Source organism: Antechinus flavipes, chromosome 5 (assembly GCF_016432865.1).
Source record: "Antechinus flavipes isolate AdamAnt ecotype Samford, QLD, Australia chromosome 5, AdamAnt_v2, whole genome shotgun sequence".
In the NCBI taxonomy this organism is placed as follows: domain Eukaryota; kingdom Metazoa; phylum Chordata; class Mammalia; order Dasyuromorphia; family Dasyuridae; genus Antechinus; species Antechinus flavipes.
Genome location: NC_067402.1, coordinates 236,624,409 through 236,647,228, shown reverse-complemented (window position 1 = coordinate 236,647,228; position 22,820 = coordinate 236,624,409). Strand labels below are relative to the sequence as shown.

The 22,820-nt window shown below is 34.1% G+C and overlaps 1 protein-coding gene across 1 annotated transcript in view; it reads right to left on the bottom strand.

The window, feature by feature from the left end:
- Window positions 1-20,480, bottom strand: part of CNTN1 (contactin 1) — a 250,874-nt gene extending 230,394 nt beyond the window's left edge. Inside the window, exon 1 of the mRNA XM_052000864.1 lies at window positions 19,917-20,480. The gene's annotated coding sequence lies outside the window, so the exon portion shown is untranslated. The remainder of the gene's footprint in view (window positions 1-19,916) is intronic.
- Window positions 20,481-22,820: the final 2,340 nt, after the last annotated feature.

Sequence of the window (22,820 nt, the reverse complement as noted above, 5' to 3'; positions counted from 1 at the left end):
TGACTTTTTTTGAGTTCTGAATTTGATTGCCTGAGTAAATATTCCATTATACAAGAAAGAAATGCCATAAATTACTCAGAGAATGCTTTCCTGAAATATGTAGATGGACAACCTTAGCCTCTGCTTAAAGTGGGATCCTTCTGAATCAGTTTCCCAATTCTGTTTCTTTGTTTCCCACCTGATTATCTCTGGGTCTGGCTAATTATTACTGCATAATTGGCTGTCAAACTGATCTAAGGATGTTTTCTTTATCCTGTTATGTATGTGCTCTCAGGCTGAGGCCTGAAGGACCTGTTTTGATACTATTATAATCATGTCCCTGCTTTTTCCTCTTACAGCAAATTTCTATAAGTAGAGCAAATGGTCAGTAGAAGCCATGAGCTCTATACAAATATCTCCAGGTAAAAAATGATCTTAAAGATGCTTTCTTTTGCATACCATTGTATAAAGACTCACAATTTCTTTTTGCCCTTGAAGGGGCAAATCCAGGGAAACAAAACCCCCACTGATGAACATGGCCAGTATGGGTTAAATATCTTGGTCTGTAGCCCCACCAAAGAGACTTCTCTGACTGCAGCCATACAAACCCTTAATTGCGATTAATAATCCCTATATTCTAATGCTCACTCAGTACATATATAGCACACTATTCTCTGGCATTAAGATTGTACAGATTCTCAAAAGAATCCAACTCTACATATTTACTCTTCCCAAAACCACAGAGATCTAAACTATGGAAGTTTGCTCAGGATGTTACAATAGTGCACAGCAAATACAACAACAGAGCTCATATGATAGCACTCAGTGCTACAACTACGCTCAGAGAATTAAGGAACAGAAAGAGAATTGGGGCAGGTCATGTGGCTGTGTGATATCTTACTAAACTTCAAGCAAAAGAACTCAGTAACCAGCTGGAACCAGTTTTGTTCCCCACCATCACCATCAATTGTCATGTCAGGAAAGATACCAAGATTGGTAAACTATGAATTGTCCAGTGTAAAAGTGTTATAGCACAGTTCTCTTTTATTGTCCTGACTCAGTTTCCCCAATTATCCTGACTCAGTTTCCCTAATTGTTCTGACTCGGTTTATAATTGTTCTGCTCAATCCTGCAAAACCACCCCTCCCTCTTTATCAAAATATTTGATAAAGATAAAAGATCTTATGTTTTAGAATATCAGAATGCCTTTCCCCATTCCAAGTTATCAGAATGTCAGATACTGTCTTATCAAGATGCCTCTCCCCATCTCTGGGATTCCTCCCCTTATTAGGTCATCCCATCTCCTCTGTCATCCCATCTCATCCCACCCTGTCAGAGTCCCATTCCCCCTCTCAGCACCCTGACTCCACCCCTGCCTCAGTCTATCCCCTGAGTCTGAGCCATGTGTATATATGTCATGGAGAACTCACATTGTTGGCTGGATTCTTGGAGACAATAGTCTTATTCAGCCCTGGAACCAAACCATGGATCCATTTGGTCCCAGTAAATCTCTCCCTTTTAAATAAATTATTAAGTACTCTCTAATTTCTATCTTGCCTCAGTTTCTCCAGCATTACAAAAGGAAGCTGAAATGGCTTTGAGGTCTAACCCCAAAAGTAACTATACAAAAAGATAAAGGAATCAGAAAGCAAATTATATATAATGGAAGGGAAAGACTGAAATTACCAAGAATCTCAAAAAGGACACAATTAAAGATTTTGAGCCTAAATAGATAAACCAATAAAAAAGATATTGATAATAGAAGGAAATATGAACTCCAAGTGACGTAAGAGAATCCAAACATCTATGAGTAAATGTTGCAATACAAAGGAAAAATGAATCAACATCTAAGGAGACTAAAGGATCTCACAGATTCCTAAAACAACAGAGTCCAGTACGATGTTCCTAAATGGCTTAAAAGAGAAAAGAGAACTTAATGGCCTGCACAACAGAAATTAGTGGAAAAGAAAATACTGACTCCATAATGGCAGGTCTCACAAAAGAAACAAAAAAGATAACAACGATTTAGAAATACAAATACCTGGAAGTGAAGAATAATCTGAAAAAAGAGAAGCAAAAAACAATAACATTCAAAGAAAACATGACTTTCAAATAAGCAAAAAACCTAAAGATTATCTGTCTCTCAAAAGTGTAAAACAAATTTTAAAATATAAACATCATAATGCAAGAAAAAATACAATAAAACTGGCCAGAAGCATACAATAAAAACACAGAAAATACACCACCAGTTGAATGACTCCACAAATCATCTCCAGGAAAATAAAACAAATAAACCTTCTAATGCAATCTCCAAGACACCTAATGATAAACTTAACAATTCTACTGAAAAACAACAAATTTTTCGAGGGACTGGTGTTGTAATCTTTACAAACTGTTAAGTCATTAGAATTGATAGAGACAATAATTATCTAATTTAGCATGGGTCAGTATGATTGATCTGATCTTACAAGGAGACGTTATGGGCCAGAAGAAACAAGGTACTAAGCTGAACTGAGAAACAATGCTTGTGTACACACCTTTACTCATTGGAGTTCACACGTTTGGGAGATTTCAGGGTTTAGTATGAGATATCTGAATTTATACCTCCCCTGAAGGGCCAGAGAGCACTCTGGGAGAAACCCATAATCCCACTTTCTCTCAGAGGAGATCATATATAATAAACAGACAGAGGCTCTCTCAGAGAGTTCAGCTGAATTAGATTGAGAAGGGAGTGTCAAGTGAGTTCAGAGAGAAGCCCTCTCCCTGAGGCAAGAGAGATTCATTCCATTTTCCACCTGGCTGGCTGGAGGCTGAAGGACAAATGTTTGGATTTGGAGACATTCAGAGAGAGCTTTTGGAACCAAGCAGAAAGATAGGCCTCTAAGAAAAACTAACCGGGCTATTTTGGCAGGAGAAAATAAACGTTTGCATTTTTATCATCTGGCTGAGTTTGGAGTGATTATTACTTTTAAATGAAACTAAGGCTGCCTCCAGAAAACCTCCCCAAGAAACCTGCTCCCAGAGAGAATCATTATATTTTAAAGAAGAAAAACACCACAGACTGGCAAAAAGACCTTCAAATATAAAGGAAAGGAAATTTGAATAATACAAGATTATTCTGCATCCATAAGAACCACAAGAGGCAATGAAACAATACATTTTTGAAAAGCAAATATGCTCAAGCTGCTATCCAAACTGACCTACCCTACAAGTCTAAAATTTGAATAAATTTAAGAGAAATATAAACAAAAAAAAAGTATACCTGAACAAATGTCTAGGGAAATCTAAAGTAACTGCTAAAAGATACATATATGCATATATATATATGTTTCAGTGACATATAAGTTTCAAAAAGTGACCATTACGGCTGAGAGCTATTGCAAACAAATATAAAAATGCAGAAATAGCAAATAATTCATCACAATCATGACATAATAAAAATAATAATCAATTAAGAGAACACAAAAAAGAGACAAAAAACAATGGAAACAATAATGAAATCCAAAATAATAAGTGAATCTAAAAGAATAATAATTATGTGGAAAAAACTACCAATGATGAAACATACCAAAATTTTTTAAATGCAACAGGATCAATAAATATTTATTAAATATTTACTATATTTAGTTTCTAGGAATAAAAAACATAAATAATTCTTGCCTTCAAGAAGTAAGATTTCTAATGGGAGTGACAACCTATAAATCAGAACATTTAAGATAAATACAAGTATGTTTATTTACTTTCAAATTAAAAATGCATATTCAATTAATCCTCTTCTGTTAATTTTGTTTATTATTCATTTGTTAACATATATTTGTAGGGATATGGTTTTCCCTCTGAGGGAAAACAACAAACCAACAAAAATACTAAATTTATATGTACCTTTACTGATCCTGAAAAGCAGGTTCAAAAGATTTTTATACTCCTAACTAATAGCCTTAGTCAACAATGAAAACATCAAATTGTTTTGCCATACCTCATTTGCATAATTAAAATCCACTTAATCATTGGGGTTTTGTGGTATTTTTTAAATCAATAATATTTTATTTTTCCAATTATATATAAGATAATTTTCAACATTAATTTTTTTCCATATTATGCATATTTCCATATTAGTCATGTTGTGAAAGAAAAATCAGAGTAAAGGTAACAATCATGAAAAAGAAAAAGTAAACAACAAAAAAAGTCGAAAATAATATGCTTCACTCTGCACTCAGCCTCCATAATTCTTTCTATGATTATGGAGAGTATATTCCACCAACAATGCATACAAATTCCAATTTTACCACATCTCCAACATTTATCACTCTCCTTTTCTATCATATTGGCAAATCTGATGCTTGGGAGTTGATGCCTCAGAGTTGTTTCAGTTTGCATTTCTCTAATCAATACTGATAGAGACTATAAATAGCTTTAATATCTTTATCTAAAAACTGCCTGTTCATAACCTTTGACCATGTTTTAATTGGAGAGTATTTGTATTGTTACAAATTTGACTCAGTTCTCTCTATATAATTGAGAAATTAGACTTTTATCTGCAACAGTTGCTATAAAAATTGTTTCGCAGTTTTTTGCTTTTCTCTTAATCTTGGTTCCATGCTTTTGTTCATGCAAAAACTGTTTAATTTAATGTAATCAAAACCAGCCATTTTGCATTCATAAAGTTCTCTCTATCTCTAATTTGGTCATAAATTCTTCCCTTCTCTGTGAAATGATCCAACCATTTGGAGAGCAATTTGGAACGATAGCCAAATTGCTACCTTTTCATCCAGCAATACCACTATTAGGTCTATATTCCAAATAGAGCATAAAAAAAGGTTAAGGATCTAGACATGCAAAAATATTTGTTGCAGTTCTTTTTGTGGTACAGAGAATTGTGGTACAGAAATTGAGAAGATGTCCATCAACTGGGGAATGGCTGAACAAATTGTGGTATATGAATATTAATGTAATATTCCATTGTGCTATAAGAAATGATGAGCAGGCAGATTTCAGAGAAGCCTAGGAAGACTTACATAAATTCATGTTGAGTGAAGTGAGCAGACCTAAGAAAATACTGTACACAGTGATAGCAACATGTGCAAAGATGAACTATGATAGACTTAGCTCTTCTCACCAATATAATGATCCAAGATAATTCCAAAAGATTCATGATGAAAAACGCTAAACATTCAGAGAAAAACTATAGTCTGAATGCATATTGAAGCATGCTATTTTCATTTTTTCCCTATTTTTTGTTCTATTTCTTTTTAAATTACATATAATATAATTTTATAATTTTATATAATTAATATAGAAATATGTTAAACATGATTGTACACATATACCTATATTATATTGTTTGCTGTCTTGGGAAGGAATAAAGGAAGGAGAGAGGGAGAAAGGAAGATAAAAATTTGAAACTCAAAATTTTATTTGAAAAATTAATGTTGAAAACTATTTTCATATGTAGTTAGAAAAAAAAATACTATTTGCAAAAAAATTGTTAATTCTTTCCTTCTCCATAGATTTGATAAGCAAATTATTACTTGCTCTCCTAATTTGTTTATGGTATCTTCTTTCATGTCTAAATCATATGCCATTTTGACCTTACCGTGATCATACCATACCATGGTATGGTATATTGGTCTATACCTAATTTCTGCCGTACTATTTTCTAGTTATCCTGGCAGATAACCAGAAAAACTTGGCAGTTTTTGTCAAATAGTCAGTCTTTATTCCAGAATCTGGAATTTTGGGGTTTACTAAATATATTATAATAATTTTAAGAAAAAAATCCCAAAACCTTTGAGTCTTAAACATCTTAATGTTTCTTAGGGACCTTCCTTGAGAATAACTGCCCATGTCTTAAGAAAAACTTAAAAGCATAGCATATTATATTCCCCAAAAATTTGCCTGTTTGATGATTTTTTTTTTTAATTTTGCTTTTTAGGACTGTTTTGAAGAATTCCAGGTAAAATCCAAATGAGAACAGTGTGTAGTGGAGGTAGTGTAGAGGCAAAATTCAGTGAATAGTCACTTCTGTCCTACCATCTTCTCATGTCTACAATGTAAATAGAAAGCTAAGAGGGCTTTTTTCATCAGTAAGGGCATAGTGAAGCCAAAGACACATTTTGTTTTCTTTTTATTTATCTACTAAAAAAAAAAGGATTAGTTAAAAACCTCCATCCTCTTAAGCAAGTCTTAGATGATATCTTCTCCCTCACAAATAATTTGATCTCAGCTGTATAGCATTATTGTTATTACTTTCTATAAAAGAAGATCCAGCAGTCACTAAACCCTTGTCTACAGCAGTAAATAAAGATTTGGAAAGAAATGTTGATCTCTGTAGTGAGCTAGAGAACAGAATAAAAGACATGATTGGGGGGGGGGGGGGAGTACCCAAAGCAATGCAAATATACGAATATCTAACCTCTGAACAAGCACTAGTTTCTATAAAGAATAGAGTGTAATCAGAGAATGTGTGTGTGTGTGTGTGTGTGTGTGTGTGTGTGTACACACCCAAACCCAATAGTGAGAAAACCTAAAAAAAACCAAAGTGTATCAAGAATAGGAAGTATGATTTTGCTATCAATGCAGTTCCCACCCACTATCTCTCTCCAATTCAAAGAGAAACATTCCTTAAATTCCATATATCTTACAAATGACAAGACCTAGCACAAGAATTGTCTACCACCTTTGCTAATGCTTGCCCATTTTCTCCCTACTTCAGAAAGAAACATCACTTAAAGAGATACACAATCCCCTTAAAACACTACATATGGTGTTTAACATGTATTGGACTACCTGCCATCTAGAGGAGGGAGTGGGGGAAGGAGAGGGGGAATTGGAACACAAAGTTTTGCAAGAGCTAATATTGAAGAACTGTCCACGCATATGTTTTGAAAAATAAAAAGCTTTAATAAAAAAATAATTTTTTTAAAAAGGGAAAAAAACCCACTACATGTGGGCACCAAATTTTCATGGAGGTGCCAGGTAATGACAAACAAATTTAGTATCCCTATATTTTTCACTGTTGGAAACAAAATTCTGAACCCCCAAAAGGTACCAGTAAATGAACAACCTCAGGATGAATGAAGTATTTAAATTTTTAATATACTCCTGCAAAAACAGATGAAAACTACATATGATTTTACACATTGATACAGAAAGGAGAACAAGTTTTTATACTCTTAGGTTCATCCTATTCCTTCCTTCAGAGTTCTGGTTGGCCCATGACTTTCCAGTTTACAATATTCCTCATATACCCCTTACATGTTGTTCCTAGACATGTTCCCCCTACCTGGTCATACATCCCATGTTCAAAGATGACAACTAATACCATCCTTGGGGTGTCAGATAAAATGCAATGAGCCTATTAAGCAAGCACAGTGAAGGAAAGCCTTCTCTCAGTCATACATCCTGGCCAGTTTTGTAATATCCAGGCTAGCTCTCTAGAGGACTTCAGGATCAGACAAAACCCTTGGTCTTAGGGTGGAGAAGTGAGGAGAGTTGCCATGTGGCTGGTCCAAGTTGGTAGTTTGGAGTCTGGAGTCTGGAGCCTGAAGTCTTCTGTGGCTAAGAGCTGCGGCTGAGAGAGAAAGAGAGAGAGTCCTCTGTCCCTGGGACTCCTCTTAAATACCCCAGCACGACTACATCACCACAACACACTGGGCATGTGCAGCTGTAGAACATCACATCACCACATTACCCTAAGTATATGCCAACTAGATTGACCACATCATTACATTACATCAAGTATGTGCTTAGAGAACCACCATCTCCCACCCAGTAGGTACTTAATTACAAGCTCCCTGATATCTTAGATTCAAGTATACCCTTTCAGAGTTCCAGCCACTACAAGTTTAAACCATTTTCTAGTATGGCTCCCCTTTATTAGGAACTTTGTAGTTAGGGAGTTTCTTCTTCTGAAAGCTGAGTGGTTTATGGTGCTTGTTATCTTGCACCACCTTGAAAGTGCAACATCTTGTAGAAATCAATCAACACTTCTTACATTCACAGTAAATAAAACCAAGCTTATTTTAGACAATTAAAAATCACATTAATGATAAGAAAAAAAGATGACAGTTTTAAAGTGTAGCTAAATGTTCATAGTTCTAATATACTTTACTAAATATTAATCCTTTGGTTCAAGAAAAAAAAATTTACATTTTCAAAGCAAACCTAAATTTTATGGCAATAAGTTATGCAGAGTTAATACTCTAATTTGCAAAGAGTTATGATGCACTGGAGAAGATACTTTTAAACCAAATGTAAGAAATATGTAATATTTGAGCTATACTGTTATATTTAAATATTTACTACTTCTAAAATTCCTTAAAGATATTCTATATAATCTTTTGAAAGACCATCTGCAGCTTGCTATAGACAAATAAGACTGATATTGTCAGTAATCATGACAATTAAATACTGTTTTATCAAAATTATCTTTAAGTGTTTTCATAAGTTAGGGGAAAAATAGAAACAGAAAAAGAATAATAGTCCTCTGCTCTGGCAATTAAAATTCTACTTTTAAAAAAACTTTGAATAAAAATTTCTCTCTACATAAATAACCACGAATAAATAAATGGTCAGCATAGCTCCATGGTGAAAGTGTTAAACTTCGAACTCATTAGGTATATAATATTGAGCAAGTGATTTAACTTCCTAGGAGTCATCTACTGTAATCTATGTTGGTAGAAAGAATACTTATATGGGTACTTCCTACCCTAGCAAAAGTGTACATCCTTGCCATAAAAAACACCAGACAAAAAATCAGAACCCAAACCAGTACAGTGTAAAATCACTCCTTTGAGACATCTGAGATGATATTCACTATGAAATTGAGGTCTATAGACAAATAGTATCACATTTTACGTTTACAACAATCCTGTAGTTGGAAAACTATGACCATATTTGGTTATTTAAAGATATTTACAAATATCAAATAGTGTGAGACTGATGTTGATGTTTGAAGCATGAATACAATTTTTTTTTTAATTCATAAGATCATTTTGGATTTGTACCAGCAATGTAAAGGAGGTTCAAAATTAGGAAAATTATTAATTTAAAAATATCAAAAACTATAGCATTCAAAACCACGTGATGATACCAAGGTCAGAAAAATCCCATAACAAGTCACAGCATTCTTTTATGACATAAATCCTACAACACATAGGCGTTTGAATGAGAAGCAAGAGAGAAGGAAAAAGGAAAAAGCAATATCAAATACTTGAAAACTGCATATAAAGTAAAGCTATAGCTCCCTCAAATATAGATAAATCAGAAGCAGTTAAGAGGGGGAGAAAAATAAATCAATTTATAATATGTTGAATTTGAGATACCAATGAGAGATGAGAAGTTCTATAGAAAGCTTAAAATGTGGACAAATCACCTGAGAGATACATAAGGATCATCTGGATAGAGATGATAGGTGAAGAAATAGACTGAAAAATTTAATGTAGTTTTGATAAGCAGTTTATTTCCAGACTTCATGCCATGTAGTAAGAATCAATAAGATCTATATAAACCAAATGTCACTTTAAAGCAAAAAAAAAACCATTTCAGTGATAACATTCTAACATGTATGCTTCAGTTTTTAAATCCTTTTTCATTATTAAACAAAATAACTTTTTTTTAAAATAACTTTTTATTGATAGAACGCATATCAGGGTAATTTTTTACAGCATTATCCCTTGCATTCACTTCTGTTCCGATTTTTCCCCTCCCTCCACCCCTTCCCCCAGATGGCAAGAGTCTTTTACATGTTGAATGGGTTGCAGTATATCCTAGATACAATATATGTGTGCAGAACCGAACAGTTTTCTTTAAACAAAATAACTTGAAAAGAAAGGTATTAAGTATATTAAGAAAAGTTCAAGACATCCTCAGCATGCTACTAAAAAATTTCTTGAATCTCATGTTACACAAGTAAATCTTAATATATAGCTAAACCTTGATTACTAAAAACGTAAACTTTACTTAAAAATATCTCTAGCTTCAAATTTTATCTAAACAATGAAGATTACAATTAACAAAAGACATTATTTAATGCATACATTTTTCAATATGATTTAAGAGCAATGATCATAAGAAACCTGAATCATAAAAATTTTTAATTGAAAGAAGAGGGACCAAATTCTCAGTAACATAGGTTCAATATTACAACAAAATACTTAGTGGTTATTCAGCAGCTAATAAAAGAACACATAATTAGATAGCAATAGGAGAAGGGGAAAAAAAGAAAGGACACTCAACAAGATTATGCATAGAGGAAAGAGACAGCAACAAGATGGTGAAGTAAAGGCAGAGATTCAAACGACCCTCCAAACAACTTTAAAAACAATGCCTCAAATTCTAGCCCAAGACAATTAAACAGGTTGGCAGAATAGGTCTTCTCAGAGGGGTGATGATTGTATCAGGAGTCTAACACAGACCACCAAGTGCAGCCCATGCAGGGTACCAGCAGGTCTTGGATGCAGTTCATCAGTGGCAGCAATGCAACTTTGAGACTTTTCAACCCACAAATGGTAAGGGGATCAGATAACTGGTCAGGAGAAGATTACTAAGAATCCATTGCTGGCACTGAATGTAGGACTCTCTTGCATTCCCCAGTTCTAGGGAAGTCACAGAGCTAAGAGGAGCACAGTTTACTAGTGCCCATGGTTCCAGTGGTGCAGGAACTCTGATCACAGTGACAGGGCAGAGAAAAGTGCTTGTGGTCATGCACAGACCAGAGCATAAGTGAGAAGACCAGTGACCATACCTCTCCTGAGATTATATTACCTTAGAAGAACCAAAAACCTACAGATCACACAGCTTGCTCTAAAAACAGCAGTAAGAAAAACCTGAAGCTTAGGACAGTATCACTCCCTATTGAGCCAAGACACACTTTTAACATAATTTTATGTTAAATAGGCTTGAAAAAAAAATGAACAAGCAAAAAGTTATCAAACTGTGCATACCCTTTGATCCAGCAGTGTTTCTACTGGGCTTATACCCCAGAGATACTAAAGAAGGGAAAGGGACCTGTATGTGCCAAAATGTTTGTGGCAGCCCTGTTTGTAGTGGCTAGAAGCTGGAAAATGAATGGATGCCCATCAATTGGAGAATGGTTGAGTAAATTGTGGTATATGAATGTTATGGAATATTATTGTTCTGTAAGAAATGACCAGCAGGATAAATACAGAGAGGACTGGCGAAACTTATGTGAACTGATGCTAAATGAAATGAGCAGAACCAGGAGATCATTGTATACCTCAGCAACAATACTGTATGAGGATGTATTCTGATGAAAGTGGATCTCTTCGATAAAGAGATCTAATTCAGTTTCAATTGATCAAGGATGGACAGAAGCAGCTACACCCAAAGAAAGAACACTGGGAAATGAATATAAATTGCTTGCATTTTTGTTTTTCTTCCCGGGTTATTTATACCTTCTGAATCCAATTCTCCCTGTGCACCAAGAGAATTGTTCGGTTCTGCACACATATATTGTATCTAGGATATACTGTAACCTATTTAACATGTAAAGGACTGCTTGCCATCTGGGAGAGGGGGTGGAGGGAGGGAGGGGAAAAATCGGAACATAAGTGAGGGCAAGGGATAATGTTGTAAAAAATTACCCCGGCATGGGTTCTGTCAATAAAAAGTTATTTAAATAAAGAAAGAAAGAAAAATTTAAAGAAAAAAAAATGAGCAAGAAACAAACAAAAAAGAAACTGATCATAACAAATTATCATGATGACAGGAAAGATGAAGACACAAACCAAGAAAGACAATATCAAATCATGTATAAACAAAGCCTCAAAAAAAAGGGGGGGGGGGTCCAATACAAGTCCACCAAGAATTTCTGGAAAAGCTCAAAAAAGATTTTAAAATAAAATAAGAGAGGAAAAATTGGTCAAAGAAATGAGAGTTATGCAAGAAATTCACTTTAAAAACAGAAGATTAAACAGCTTGGTAAAAGAGGTACAAAAACAGTCTAAAGAAAAAAAAAAATAAAAACCACAACTGGCCAAATCAAAAAAGAGGTAACAAAATTAATTGGAGAAAAGAGCCCCTTGAAATGTAGAAGTGTCCAAATGAAAAACAAGGTGCAAAAGTTCACAGAGAAAATAATTCTTTAAAAATTAGAATTGGGCAAGTGGAAGCTAACAACTCTATAAGAAATCAAGAAACAATAAAACAAAATCAACATGAAGTAAAATAGAAGAAAATATGAAATATCTCATCAGAAAAATAAATGATCTGAAAATGACTGAAGAGAGACAATTTTAGAATCACTGGACTTTCTAAAAGTCATAATCCAAAAAAGGGCCTAGATAACACATTTCAAGAAATTATCAAAGAAAGTTAACTATCAAATAAATTTAAAATTGAAGAAATCCACCAATCACCTCCTGAACGAGATCCCAAAATGAAAACTGCCAAGAATATTATAACTAAATTCCAGAACTCCAAGATCAAAGAGAAAATACTGCAAGAAACCACAAGGAAGCAATTCACATCTCATGGAGCCTCAGTCAGACTAAATGTTAAAGGATCAGAGGATTTGAAATGTGAATGGAGAGCAAAAGAGCTAAAATTAAAATCAAGCAGCACGTGCCCAGTAAAACTAAGTATACTTCTTCAGGAGGGGGGAAAAAAGATATTCAATGAATAGAAGACTTTCAAGCATTCCTGAGGAAAAGACCAGAGCTGAATAGAAAATTTGACTTTCAAATACAAGATGTAAGAGAAACAAAAAACGTTCAATAGAAAGAAATCATAAGGGATTCAATAAGATTAAAGTGTTTACATTCCTTCCTAGAAAAATGACATCATTTGTAACTCTTAAGAACATTATCATTATTAGGACAGTAAGAAATAGGACAGAGACAGAGGACATAGAGGAAACAGGTGTGAGTTGACTATGACAGGATGTTTTCAAAAAATAAAATGAAGGAGTAAAAAAGATGACTGTACTGGGAGAAGGAACAAAAAAGAGGTAGAAAGAGGTAAATTATGTCATAAAAAGGAAGCATGAAATAAAGAACTTCTACAATGGAGGGGAAGGTGAGAGTGAGAGGTAACATTTGAACTTTACTCTCATTAGAAATAGCTCAAAGAGGGAATAATACACACATTGAATTGAGTATCTCTCTTTCCCTACTGGGAAGTAGAAGAGGAAGGCAATAAGAAAAGAAAGGAGTAAGAGGGAAGGTGGATTAAGAAGATGGGTCAGAAGCAAAACAAAATTTTGAGGAAGGACAAGGTAAAAAGAAAGACAATCACCTACTCACAGAAATAAAGAGAGAAACTGAGAGAAGAATAAACATGGTGAAATAGAATGGAAGAAAATATAGAGTTATTAATCATAACATGTGAACATGAATGAGATAACAGCAGAAGATTAAAAACCAAAATCCAACAATATATCGTTTAAAACACATTAGAGATAGAGCCACACAAAAAGTAAAAATAAGGAGCTAAAATAGAATCTATTATGCTTCAGCTAATGTTTAAAAAAAAAAAACCAAACAAACAAATAGGGGATAGCAATCATGATTTCAAACAAATCAAAAGCAAAAATAAATCTAATTAAAAGTGAAAAGCTAGGAAACTACATTTTGCTAAAAGGTGCCATCAAGAGCCAAAATAAGGAAACAGGAAAATTTTACTGCAAATTTCTCTGAAAAAGGCTTTATTTCTCAACTATATAGAGAATTGAATAAAAATTATAAAAACAAGAATCATTCCTTAATTGATAAATGGTCAGTGTTCAAAAGAAAAAAATAAAGTCAAATGAAAAAATGCCCTAAATCATTATGGATTAGAAAAATGTAAAATTAAAACAACTCTGAAGTGTCATCTCATACATATAAAACTGACTAATAAGACAGAAAGAAAGCAAAATATGTTGTTAAAGATGTGAAAAAATTTGGATTGTTGCATTGTTGATGGAGTTATGAACTGATTCAATCATTCTGTAGAGCATTTGGAACTATGCCCAAAAAACTGTGCATACCTTCTGATCCAACAATACCACTACAAGATCTATATCCCAAAGATATTAAAAAAAAAAAAAAGGAAAAGGATTCATGTACAAAATATTTGTGGTGGCAAAGAATTAGAAATTGAAGAAATGTCCATTAACTAGGGAATGGCTAAACAAGTTGTATGATTGCAACAGAATACTATAAGAAATGATGAGCAGGATGCTTTCAGAAAAACCTGAGATTTACATAAACTGATGTAAAGTGAAATGACACAGAACTAAGAGAAAATGGCATACAACTGCAATGTTATATAATATGATCAATTATGAATGGCTTATCTATTCTCATCAATACAAGGATCTAAAACAAGTTTGAAAGGCTTAATTAAAAAATGCTATCCATCTGCAGAAAAAAAATAGATGGAGTCTAAATACAGAGTGAAATAACCTTTTAAAATTTTCTTTATCATTATCATTATTAGTCTGTTTTCTTTTGCAATATAATTAATATGATTTGTTTTACATGACTGAAAATTATTAATATATATGAATGCTTTTGCTTTCTCAAGTAGGGAGAACAAAAAAAGGGAGATAGAATTTGGAACTCAATTTTTTTTAAATTTTAAATTATTTTTTACATGTTATTGAGGAAAAAATAAAAATAAAATGTTAAAACAAATAAAAGGTATCATAGACAATGAAATATTATTAACACTATGGTATAACATCCAAATTCTTCCAGAAAAGTTTAAATGAGTTTCCATAAGAAATAGAAATAATAAGTCCCTCAACTTTCCCCTTATAGATTTCAGGATTGGGTTTTTTTTTTTAACTTACTTTGGGGGGGTTATTAGGGTTTTTTTTTGGGGGGGAGACAGTTCTTGGCAATTACCTAACTTCTTTTAGACTTGATCTCATTTTGTCCTATACTTTGACTTAGCAGCTAATCTCTTTTCAGAGGCCATCATTTCACTTTCTTACTTAAGCCAGTCAGTTTTAAGATGAAACTTCTATTATATAAAGGAATATACCTGATTTTGTTACTACTTTATTAAGCACTAGGGCAATCAATATTGAAATCAACATTTAACAAATGCATACTGTTATATACATAATGTGCTATACTCTGGAGGCCCTGCAAGGTTTAAATAAAGCATGATTTGTATCCTCATAGAGTTTTAATCTAGTAGAAAATTAATATACAATATAACACAAATTCATTAGAGAGGTCTAAACTAAAGTAATATGTGATGTCCAAAGAGGAAGAATATCAGTGACTGGCTGGTATGTGGGACTGTAGTAATTTCATGGAGGTCTAGCATTTGATTTGGCCTTTGAAGATGCTAAAAAGGAATTGATTGGGGAAAAAAAGGAATGTTACCTTAAGTATTCTTGAGTTATTTGTGTTTTAATTGTCTAACTGTATTACAATTGTCTGATGGACAAGAATCACTCCACTCCTGACTCTCCAAACCTTCTCCACCATGCCACAGAAGTCTTCTCAACATGGAAGTTAACTATTCTCCTGAAGTACCTTTCTACCACCTTCAATTAAAGGGAAGTGACCAAGCCAGCCACATTTCATTTCTTCTATATATGATCCTTCCGTAGTACAATATATATTGTATAAGTATACAATATAAGTATACTTATATTGAAGTGTATTGATCTTCTTAATATGCTCTGAATACATGTGTCTGATTCTATGTCTTTGCTCATGTTATTCCCCCTGCATTATCGTCTCATTCCTTTCCAACTCAAATTCTATCTTTTAAGGTCCCTCTCAAAATGCAATTCTTCTGTGAAACCTTAATATTCCTTTCAACTTTTCACCTGAGGCTGGAAGTAATTTTCCCTTCTTGAAGATACCACTAATTAATGACTGTTGTTGTTTTTTAATCACTAATTGTACATTTTTACAACATTTTCTAAACTGTTAATTATATATACATATTTACCAAACTAGATATTAAAAAGATCATTTTTATTTTCCATAGTCCTTTATATATGATTGCTTTTCTAGAAGAAGCATTTCTTCTAGAATGAGAAATGAGAAGAATTTCTAGAATTCTCAAAATCTAATGACTTTCTAATAATATTAGAAGAAAAAAGGCTTAATTTTCAAAATGTCATGTTAACTTATAGGTTATAGTGTATTAATTTTATGATGGTGATAATTCTTTCCATACTTGGATAAGCTAGTCTTCAAAGATTTGAGAAGTAAATGTTTTGGAAGCAAATTAGCTATATTGCTAAGTAAGAAGTATAGAAAAAATCAGATCAAGCCTGAAAGAAATTTAGAAGTTGCAAAATATGAATTATTTGAAAAATGAATACTGAAATAGGAAAACTGAAAATGTAACCAAGCACTGGCATAATAAAATGTCTGTTTTGATATTAAGGCAGTCCTTTATCCTCTCTTGATCTCAGTATTCTCATCTCTGGTTTTGGACTAGGTAATCTATATTCATTTCTACTCTAAAGTCTTTTTACTCAAATTTCTGATAATCCATCTTTTCATAAACATATTAAGTGAGTGACATATATTTTCAAACATATATAGTAATTTAGGAACACATATAAGTTTTCAAAGGGTACAGTATAGTAGAGTGCTATACTAAAAAGTGAATGGGCCTCAAAATCAGAAAAACTTCAACTCCCACCTCTGATACATAATAGAAGTGTGCCTTTAGCAAATTATTTAATCTCTCAGTGCCTGAGACAACTCTCTAAAACTATACCTTTAAAGATCTTGATTTGCTTTTCTAGATCTTATTCCTCACTGGTAATTTTCTACACAGGCCCAGTTCTTTTTTTACCTTACCCCTCCCTCCCCAACCCCAAGAAAACAATGCAGTAAGTTATAACTCACTTCATAGGATCTGAGAGCTGGAAAGAATCTCAGCAGACATCTAGTAAAAATCCATACACTAAAGAGATCACTAAGTCTTGAGTTTTATTACTATTTCAAAAACCTGAGTCCACCTCTAGGACAACTATACAATAAGTTTGTTGACCATAAAAAGCATTTGATTCTGTAGAGCAAAATGTACCCTTAAAGGTTCTTCTCCAACAAAGTGTCTCCCATGCAGATGTTAACATTATAGAGCATTCTTTGGTTAAAAACCATAGCATAAAAACCTGTGTTCAATACTCTGATTAGCAATACTAAATGAGACATCAAGCAGAGAGACTGATGATTACCAGAAATTATTTGCCACTGACACTAAGAATGTCTAATGTAGAGACCAAAAAGAAGAGAGATTCCCAATGGATACTGAGTTCCTATTGCTTATCTCGTTTGCAGCTGCCATTATGTTGATTCCATTAAGCCTTTAGAAATGAGATTTACAACCAAAGATTTCAACCTTATTCAAACAGTAAAAACAAGTGAAGGCCTGTTGTCCAGATTGTAATGTTCAATGATCTGGTTCATAAATACATATAACCTGGACAGATGCTACAGATGAATAGTACTCAGGAACAAGAGTTCCTGAGAGAAAGAGAGGGTAAATTGTTTGGCAATTGGGAAATTGTACAGTGACTGCAATGACAAGCTTTTCCCTGAAACAAAGGCCCATCTGAATACTATATTCATACTTATGCTATATGATTACACATAACAGAATACTGTCTCTGAAGAATCAAAACTATCAGCCAGCCAAAGAGCAAGGAAGAGATATATAGTGTATGTAAAAAATTACTAAATTTTATAATAAGAGGTCCCATTTAGGAACTTTGATATAGAAGCCTGGGCAAGTTCTGCCTTTAGAAGCTTGTATTACTGCTTCAAAGTTCAATTTTCCTGCCTTTCTGGTTGTGATAAAAATCTTCTAGGAAATATCAAATAATAGAGTCAGAGATATAAAGATTTAAAGTAAATCAATAGGAAAATTTTCCTGATGCTTTGCCCTTAATAATTCAAGGTTTTAGGTAAGAAGAATACATAGTAATAGTAGCATTTAACTTTTTAAATAGCTTTTTACTCATAAATACTCATAATTTAATAAGAACAGATATAGGCTGGCTATGAATAATTGGTTTTAATAGTAAAACAACATTGGCACCAAAATGATATCAGTAACCTAACCTAATCATCACAAACCAAAGTAGTGAAAAAACAAAATGTCACATTAGGAGTATGGTCTATTCCTACCAATTTTTTGTGGAATACATGAGAAACTATTTGGTTTCTCTAAACTTCTACTATACAAAGGAAGATTAATAAATTAGAAAATTTCAGAATACTGGGAGAATAAATATATTTAGGAAAATAAGATGTACATTAAGTTTCTTAGGAATAGATAGAATATGAAGCTTCCAGTAGAACCTTTAAATAAGCAAAGGTTACAGAACAACTTCCCCTCTAGTCTATCTGAACCCCCTTCTACTCTACCTTTAGTCATAGACCCAGGATGAGGGAGGATAGCTCTCCCATTCTAAGATTATATTAATAAGACTGTTAAAAGTAAATAGAGACATCATCTATGTCCCTAAAGCTGCATTTTTTTCAACACAATAAATTATTTTACAAATAATGATCTAGACACATGTTGTAACACAACAGATATGAACACAGAAAAATAAATACTACAAAACTTCTGAATGTGCTTAAATATGCTATTTAAAACTACTAGTTCTGCTGTATATTGTTGAATTGCTTGTTTTCATTATGGTAGGGATTTCAACGTCGCCATACTATTAACCGTCTCTAGTTTTCCTTCTGCAAAATTTGATCTTCCTCTTCTCTTTCTATTTTCAGATTGCTTCAGAAAGCCAAAGCAGCTCTTTTAACAAGCACCGGTCAAGGCATGTGTGAGTTATCTTATATCTCTGTGCTGATAAGTATTTACATCTATTCATGCAATGGATTTTAGTAGAATAAATGGAGAAAATGATTATTAAGCTTGTTCTCCCTACCCCCACCCCTTCCAAGCATTGTGTGCAAGAACTCTCAGAACTGGGTATCATAAATCTCTTAAGAATGACTCCTATATGTTTTTCCTGCAACATTGCTGGTGCCTACTGCTTGAAGCAATCTGACAGCAACATTAATGGCCACAAGGCCAATCTGTAAAGCCCATATGCAGTCATCTGAAAGTCTGCCAAAGGCCTCTTTGCCCATCAAACCATGATTGGTTTACTCTTCCGGAATCCCCATGGTCAAACACTTCTGTCTCAGAATCCTGTGGAAAGTGGGTTCCTAATGGGCAGCAATAGACAAGGAGGAAAAGGATAGCAGTAAAATGATGCATCTGCTCCCTCCTCCCTGCTGTCTGCTGCAAACACCTGAGTACCAGAATTTTCTGAATAAGGGTGTGATTGATCAGAAATATCTAGTTAATGCACAAACTTAAAAAAAAAATTTTAAATAAAGCCGATTTTCACTGCGAGTCTGGGGAAGAAACAAGCTCCTCACTCCAGTACCACACCCGATTATTCCAATAAATAGCTGAATTTAGGAAAAGATGAAGCAATGAGTGGGGGAACTCTTTCGGTCTCTCCTCCACCTTCTGGGGTAAATCTTCTTTCATGGAAAATAAAGAAGAGGAGAGAAAATTTATCAGATTGAAGATGAATTAGGCTGTGTACCCTGTTACAGACATTTCTGCTAATCCCCATTCCTTTCCAGTCCAGGTTATCATAGATTTGCCAGACAAATCACAGCCACCCGATGCCACTGAATCTGAGAGTTCAGTACAGGGCTTCAGGTTTATGGTTTATTACCGTTTCCTGAGAGTGCTTGATGCCCTTCTCTGTCCTTATTCGCACATGTTCCTACATCTCCCTTACTTCTCTTAGCTTCCTCAAACAATCCACATTTAAGCATTTTTTCAATAAAAGCCAATAAAGCAAACTCAATTAGGGCGGGCTAATGAGAGAGGACTAGAAAGGAAATGATTGCAGGAAAATACGCATTATTTAGCATATCAGCTAAGAAGAAAAAGGAAAAAAAAAAAAAAAAAGGCTTGATTTTTACCTGCACCTTGGGTGTCCTTTTGCCGCACAGTTGGGATGTAGCCTACAGGTTCTTCACTTCCGCCGCAGACACCTAGTATAGAGCATTCTTCATACCAAACCTCACCCGTCCCTCCCTCCTGGAGATCGCCTTCAAGGGATCCTTCCTTAGCTACTAGACTGCATAAACCCGACCTTTCTGAGCAGTTATTGGGGACCTCAGGGCGAGTAGGGCGGTGGCCAGGGAGAAGCAGCTGCCTGTGATTGGACTTAGGAGATATCACTCGAAAGCCTGACTGGGTTTTTTACAGGGGCGGAGAAGAAGGGGAAAAGCCCAAAAGACTGCAGTCCGGGCTCAGAAATCCATTGCTGCTGCCACTGGCGTTTTTAAATCCAGAAATCTTAGAAGGAAAAGGAAATTTGCCTTGAAGCCTAGTTATTTAAATCCCCAGGTAGAAAGGAGGGGCTAGCCAGAACCACCATCTTCAATTTCTTCTGCAGAGATCATCTGAGCTATGTGAATGCCTGCGCGCGCGCGCACACACGCTCTCCCTCTCCCTTTCCCTCTTTTCCTTCTCCCTCTTCCTCTCTTTTTCTCTCCCTCCCTCCCTTTCCTTCTCCGTCTCTCTCTCCGTTTCCCTCTCTGTGTATCTTTCCTTCTCTTTCTCTGCCTCTCTCTCTCACGAGAACTTCAGAAATACAATATAGATTCAGTTTAAAAAACAAAATGCTGAAAATCTAATTGAAAATATTTTAAGAATGTACACGACACATTTTTTCTGTTGCAAATTTTCATTTTGGGACTTAAATATGATAACTGGAAATCAATTGATGAAGAAAAATGGGCTCTGTTGAAGAAAGCCTTGAAAATGAATTATCTAAATTAGTGGTTTCCATTTTTTTTTATTATACACCCTACATGCTAATACAGACATATATGTGTATCTATGTATCTATTTTATATAAATTGTATCCATATACTAACTTATATTGACTTAGTGACCTTCTGTTCCCACTTCTGCTGTTAGTGTTGTAGAAGGCTCTGCTAGGAAAGAAAACAGAGAATATACAGCTTTTTGCATTATTGCTCTGTCATGTACCTGGACTTGTGATGCTTGTATATATACATTTTACAAATATTATGTACATTTACATGTATATGTATATGTAACACATGTATGTATAATATCTATATATATTTATATGCAGCCAGAGACAACTAGGTGGTCTGATGAATGGAACTATAGGCCTGGAGTCAGGAAGACTTGAGTTCCAATCCTACCTCAAAACATTTATTAGCTGTATGATCCTGGGCAAGTCACTCTCCTTGCCTCAGTCCCTGCTTTGTGAAATGAGCTGGAAAAGAAAATAACAAACTATTCCAGTATCTTTGCCAAGAAGATCCCAAATGGGGCCATGAAGAGTTGGACACAACTGAAATAATTAAACCAAAACAATATTTATATGTGCTCACATACATATATGCATGTAAATAGGCTTGGATACCTATATGTATGTTTTCATTAAAGACAATAAATTGGAGAAGCATTAAGATACAAACTGGTAATCTTATGGAAGATAATTAGCAAAGGGAAATGCTAGGGGGAAAAATAGATAATTTTCTATTTACTTTGCCTTCTATTTTACCAAAGTTACTCTCAACTTCATTATGAGAGAAATTAGTATCCCAATTCCTATTAACTGGGATGCAACCAAAAATGATTTTTGGTAAGAATTGAAAAATACTATTCTTTTGACTTATGAATTACAAAGTATTAACTCTCTCCAGATTCTGAAGAGTAAGTAAATAAAAAAGAGAGCAAGTTTAATTTAATCTGAAGTATTTCAGATTTTTTTCAAAATGCTTACTATGGGTAAGAGGGCTCAACACTCCTATATAAACCACTGCTGACCTCTGAGTGGGTTGTAGAAGACTCTTACCCAAAATGACTACTCAGAGATCATAAAAAGTAGAAAGCAGAAAGATTATTTATTAAACCTCTGGAGGATGAGCAGTTCTATCACAAAATAAGGGAAAGAGAAAGCTTGTGGTAAGAGGGCTAAAGAAGTAATAAAGATATACAGCTTTTATACAAGGATGGGGGGAGTCATCTAATTGGTTGTTGCAATCCGAGATTGGAATGGAAGATTTCTGTTTCCCCAAGATCACCTGATTTCTAGAAAACAGAAAATCAGGCCTTCAGGCTTTTGATAATCAAGTACACAGTAATAAATATGGGCCTGCACATATTGTACTTATGCAGGTCATAGGGGAAACACAGAAATAATGAAAATAAAAGACAAAAAAAAGAATTTGCACATTCCTGTAAATTCTTCACCTTATCGCTATCTTCCACACACCTCCTAAAAGGTTTTGTAATTAATAAGAACATTTTAATGGATTTTTTTTAAGGATGTGACCCACAAACTTTATCATATAATGGTACTCAACAGGCAGTGCAAGATAATGTCTCCGTTTGGGAAAATGAGAGAATCTTGCAGTCTCATTTAATTTCCTGAAAGAACACTTGAATCGTAACTAATTTTGGCAACAGGGTTTAATTTTTGTTTGTTTGTTTAATAATTACAACTTTTTATTGACAAAGCCCATGCTTGGGTAATTTTTTACAACATTATCCCTTGCACTCACTTCTGTTCCAACTTTTCCCCTCCCTCCCTCCACCTCCTCCCCCAGATAGCAAGCAGTCTTATACATGTTAAATATGTCACATTATATCCTAGATGCAATATATGTGTGCAGAACCGAACAGTTCTCTTGTTGCACAGGAAGAATTGGATTCAGAAAGTAAAAATAACCCGGGAAGAAGAACCAAAATGCAAACAGTCTACATTCATTTCCCAGTGTTCTTTCTTTGGGTGTAGCTATTTATGTCCATCATTGATCAATTGAAACTGAGTTAGATCT